The 5,807-nt window shown below is 42.4% G+C and overlaps 1 long non-coding RNA gene across 1 annotated transcript; it reads right to left on the bottom strand.

Annotated features, from left to right (window-relative positions):
- Positions 1-1,394: 1,394 nt before the first annotated feature.
- On the bottom strand, positions 1,395-2,527 carry LOC115547613 (uncharacterized). The gene is made up of 5 exons (XR_003977393.1): positions 2,287-2,527; positions 2,109-2,179; positions 1,868-1,926; positions 1,735-1,779; positions 1,395-1,643 (listed from the first exon to the last, which is right to left on the bottom strand). It is a non-coding gene; the product is annotated as an uncharacterized LOC115547613 (long non-coding RNA).
- Between the last annotated feature and the right edge of the window lie 3,280 nt (positions 2,528-5,807).

The raw sequence follows: 5,807 nt of genomic DNA, 5'->3' as shown, positions 1-5,807 counted from the left end.
ATAGGGAGCGGCGGGCCTGGCGGTAACCCTAGGTTTTCTGTTCCCAAAGGAACACGGTATGTGATAACCCGGTTTTGCTCAGGGTATTTAAACCCGCGTTCACCACAGCACAATGGCATGCCCTTTTGACGAGAGGCCGGTTGATATCGGAGCGCAAATAATTAGTGCAATTCACAGAGAGAGATTAATTAGACCACGGCTCGACATATTGTCCTTTCCGGAGGACTTTTTGCTGGACAGATATCGTTTTTCACATGATTCTTTGATATATTTAAATAACCTTCTCCAACCCTACATTGCAAATGTTACCAATCGTGGATCTGCCCTCAGTTCACTACAAACAATTTGCATAGCTCTCCGTTTTTTTGTGACGGGTAGCTTTTTATACAGTGTAGGAGATGCTGAGCACATAGGCAAAGCCACTGTCTGCCGCTCAGTACGTAAAGTTTGTCTTGCGCTGAAGCTGTTGTTGCGTAACTTCGTTTTTCCAGGCCATAAACCCACGAGACGCATTGAAATGGAGTTTCACCAACTTGCAGGTCAGCATTATCTACTTGACGTGTTCCCAAATGGCACCGAAATTATACTTTTAATTTGGGTGTTATTTTTCAGGATTTCCAATTGTAATTGGGTGCATTGATGGCACACAAGTGCCCATGATGGCCCCATCTATAAATGAGGCTGATTATGTGAACATGAAAGGCCATCACAGTATAAATGTTCAGGTAAGTGTACACTGCCTATATTGGCTATTTCCAATATCTCCATGGTTTGTTAATCACTGTCAATCTTTTTTTTTATCACTAAATGATATGTGATGCTTCCCACATGATTACAAATGTAGAGGTAAAATGGCCTGGTTCAGTCCACGATGCCAGGATGTATCGTGAATCCAATTTGAGCCGTAAATTTCAGGAGGGTGCGTTGCATTATGAACATATCATAGACCTCATATAATTGTGCTTGTGCAAGATAGCTCAAAGTTTGTATTTGATCGCAGGGCAATTCGATGGGTGGATCCTAGGAGATCGAGGATATCCATGCCTCCCGATGCTCATCACCCCGTACCCTAATCCCGCTCCTGGACCACAGACAACATTTAACCTGGCACACAGCAGAACCTGCGTTAAAATTGAAAATACATGCAGGATATTGCAGTCCAGATTGGACTGCCTACGTGGACTAAGAGTTTGTCCGGAACTGGCATGCAATATAATTGTTGCATGCGCCGTCCTCCACAATATAGCCACCCTGCGCAAAGAGATGCCTCCCCCCTTTGACCCGTTCCTCGAGGGGGAACACATTCCGCAAATGGATGCAAGGGCTGGACAAAGGATGCGAGACCACATTTGCAAAAATCATTTCAATAAAAAAAACACTGGTTTTATCCATCATTTTTATTCTTTAGTTGCTGAGGGAGACAAAATAATACAATTAGGCATTAAATAGCAATATCATGTCCGCGTTGAATTTCTGCCCAACCTCCTTTTTTACCTCTATCAGCAGCTTTGTGTAGACAATATAATTCTTTAGTCGTCAACTGAAATAGAGGAAAATATGGTTTTAACATTCAAGCGACATACTTGGCCAATAAAGTAAGTGAGTAGCCTAGGATATGTACCCGCCGCTTCCTCGACCACAGTCTGTTAAGAGACAAGTAAGTTTGAGAACACCGTTAGTTTAGTTTAATCGTCAATAATGACTTGGAACTGACGAGAAAAACTAGGCCTATACCTCAGTTCTTTCAGACCCATCCATGGCAATATTTTCGTCGGTCTCCTGTCATACAAAGAGCAATTATAGGCCTATTGGCTGAGATGCGCTTACAACAAAAATGATTAAAAAAAAATAGGCCTACCGGACTTACATAAACTGGAGGATGTTCATTCGTAGCCGGCTCGATTAAAAACAATTCTCTGTCTTGATCTGTGAAGTTCATTATTAGTCACGTTTTGGAATAAAGACACATATACAGCAGGCATTAAAGCATTAAAGCATTAAAAAAACATTGGCTATTTAAATGCAGGAGGAGTGACAAATAGGCCTATGATATGACAATTTTAATGCCGGACTGACAAATATGTCGGACGATGGTGGGAAAAGCTTACCAGCTTGTACAACGTTTTTGTATTTCATTTTTACTTGTTCCAAAGTTTGTTTGGGGGCCGTCGGATTACATCTTTATAGATAACAGATTATGGAATGTTAAGAAAGCTTAACTGAGATAGGCAATGAATAGATTCATAGTTCAAATATTTAGGATAGTGATTTTACCATGACACTTACGAATTTACGCGGTCAGCTATCCTCTGCCAGGCTTTATTTCTCATTATGGCAGATGCTTTAGTGTTGCATTTCCTCATTATCACTCCCTTTTCCTCATCGTAACTCTCCAGGAGAACCTGGAGGTCGAGATCAGTGAAATATGCGACCCGTTTCGCCATATTGATCAGGATTTCCATGATCCATACATCACGTCTTTATAGGTTTGTCGTGAACGCGCACAACCCTGTGTTAACCAACCCCGAGTTGATTGAACTAATGCATAACCGCTGCTGTGGAACCGAAAAGTCTGGGTTAGTCGGCACAGGGTCAATCAACCTAGAGTTCAGCGTTAACTCAGTGTTTGTTAAACCTCCGTTCGTGGAACACCCCACAGGTGAGGCTGCTGAGACCAGACATCGTACACAAACAGTCACATAGACACACACAGAGACACAAACTGAATGAACTCTTTGGACTCTTTGGATAAAAGCATCTGCTTAACGCCCTGAATATAAATGTGAATGTACTGGTGAGTCTTTACAGTGATCTGAGTCCCGCTCTCTTTCTTGTTAACCCCAGTCAGGCGGAAACACCTCAAATGACATAGCGGACACAGGCACACACAAAAAAACACAAACGTAACTATGCTAACGCTAACTACGTGACTGGGGGGGCACGTTTGTATCGTTGGGACTGGGACTGCTTCTCTGTGCCGGGACAGATTAGGGTCTAGTGGGGGGGGGGGGGGGGGGGATCGGAGGGGGGGGGGGGGGGTCCGTTCGAAATTACCATGGGTCCCCCCCCGCACCCAGCTGTGTCACCCCCACCTCAGGATTCTTCCCCCAACAGGGTGCCGTGGTGAATGTGTCATCCTCTATCTGGATGCCCTTTCCCTGGTCCGCCACGCACACACACAGTGACATATACACAGACACACTTAGACAACACAAAGTAACATCTACACACACAGATGCACACACAGTGACATATACACACACAAATACACACAAGGTGACATACACACACAAGCACACACAGTGACATATACACACAGAAATACACACAAAGTGACATATACACACACACACACAGTGACATATACACACACACACATAGACACGAAGTGACATCTACACACACATGCACACAGTGACACATACACACAAAGTGACATATACACACACACATGCACACACAGTGACATATACACAGACGAATACACACAAAATGACATATACACACACACATGCACACACAGTGACATATACACAGACACACATACAAATCTCAGTAACACGCGTTACGAGGCATTTCAACTTTTCTAGAAAAAAGTAGTAGTAAAAAATCTGCGCAAATTCCTTCCTCCTCTTACTGTTAGAGAAGATCACGGCAGCAGCAGTGTCCAGGGGGGCTGGTTGTAGTCTTTTCTCTCAGTTCTCCGTATCAATGGAAGGGCTAGAACGTAGCGAAAAGACTATCAGCCCGCTTTTCCTTTTTTGGTCAAGGGACAATGAGTCTTCCAGGATTTACTAAATGCCAAATAAAACACGACAGAAACTGTATTTCGCTACGATACTTGATTTGGAACATCAACGAACACCACTAACCACTCGGTGAGTTGCACATTTCTGAAAACAAACGTTTAGGGTTGCTTTAAGGACAGTTTTGTGAATACCCATAGCCAGCCATTGTGAAGCAGGCAGGGGCGATTCGAAATGAGCCAAATACCCGAGACAAGAAATGTCAAAATGTTGGTGTCAACCCCTCTATTTCATCCTAGACAAACCAGAAACTCTGATTTGCCTAGCTCTATTGATTTCAATATGAATACCTAAAGTTACAGTATTTCTTAGGGATGCATCGAAAGGATGCATCCCTTCCATTCTTGGCCTAAACCGAAAACCGAAAATGAGGAAACCAAGGCCGAAAACTGAAACACGAAAGAAATTATTATGACAATTATTAGTACCATTTAGGGTTGCCGCGGTATACGGTATTAGGTTAAAAAGCTTAAAAGTTCGGCAGTTTGTCTTTGCACTGTTTTATTTTTGATGTGTTTTTTCACAGAAAAAAATAAATATACAAACCTAATAGATAGGCTACCTAATAAAGCGTTGGAACACGCAAGACCGGTAACAATAGCAACGCCGGTAAACAAACCCCGCAAAGCCCAATCCCTACGAGAGCTCCCCGCGCTACGGCCATTCGGAGGTGCACAGAGCTTTTGGCCGTGATATTATGTATACAATTAGGTTATACTATTATAGATAGAACGTTATAAGATGCTGTCACCGAGAATTGGCTAGCTGCCAGACGCTGTCACCGACTGTGAGAGGAGAGTTGACGGAGAAGATGGCGGTTGACCTAGTTTCAAAGTTTATACCGTTTATACTCGATAATACAACCCTAGTGCCATTGCTTTTATGGCTATGACTGTGTACTAAATTCATTAAAATCAAGGCATTGCAATTTTTGCAAATCGCTATACGTGGGTCTTTCTCAGAAACATTGAAAAACGTCCACACTGCAGACATATTGGCGCTTATCCAGACAAGCGTGTGCTGGCTGCGCTTTTTGTTTGCGTCATCACAAATTTCTGTTTTGGCCGTGTTCTTTCGGTGATAAAAGTATTTCGGCCGAAAACCGAAATATGCGCTTTTGGGCCATTTTCGGCTGAAAATTCGGTGCATCCCTAGTATTTCTATTTGTAGTGGCTTTACCTGTAGCTTACTACTTCGAAGGATAATGGATCGACGTTAGTTTGACGCGTGCGTAATTGATTCAATGTCCGGAGAGCTTGCGGATCATTGGATACACCAATCCTTTTATTGGCATCAATAACAGTTCAAAAGATTATTGTTCTCATTCATATCGATATAAATAACCTAATTGAAGAACATAAACACTAACGCGGTCATGGTCACGGTCGAAAACTGTGGCCTTCCCCATTACACACCTGACTCTCATTGCCGTTTGCCAGGTATTTATAATATCCATCCCTGCAGTCACCAAGGCCACACCTCTGTACCCTTAATTAAATAAACACAACAAAACAAACAAAAATAGCAATTTGGCTCCAACGCTATTATAATAAGTATTGCACCATGAGCCATAACTGCGACCATTATACTGTACTTTTGTTGGCCTTAAGCCTTCTCAGTCATTATGCCATACCACATCACCTTCTGCTGTGTAATGAGCTGCATTGAAAGCAAGAAGATCTATTGAGAACACAAAATCCATATTTCCTGTTATTTTGGTGAAAGTAATGCAAAAGTAAAAGTAGTGCAATGCCTTACAATTCAAAGACAGTAATATTGTAATGTAACTAATTACTTTGAAATGACAGTACCAAGTAATAAATAATGCATTACTCTTTTAAAGTAACTTGCCCAACACTGCACACATACACACAGACACACACACTAACATGGCATACTGTATACACACACTCACACACACAAAAACACACACACACACACACACACACACACACACACACACACACACACACACACACACACACACACACACACACACAC

The sequence above is a fragment of the Gadus morhua genome, chromosome 7, assembly GCF_902167405.1.
Source record: "Gadus morhua chromosome 7, gadMor3.0, whole genome shotgun sequence".
Classification (NCBI taxonomy): domain Eukaryota; kingdom Metazoa; phylum Chordata; class Actinopteri; order Gadiformes; family Gadidae; genus Gadus; species Gadus morhua.
The sequence above is the reverse complement of the archived record's forward strand: the minus strand, read 5'-3'. Positions and strand labels throughout refer to the sequence as shown.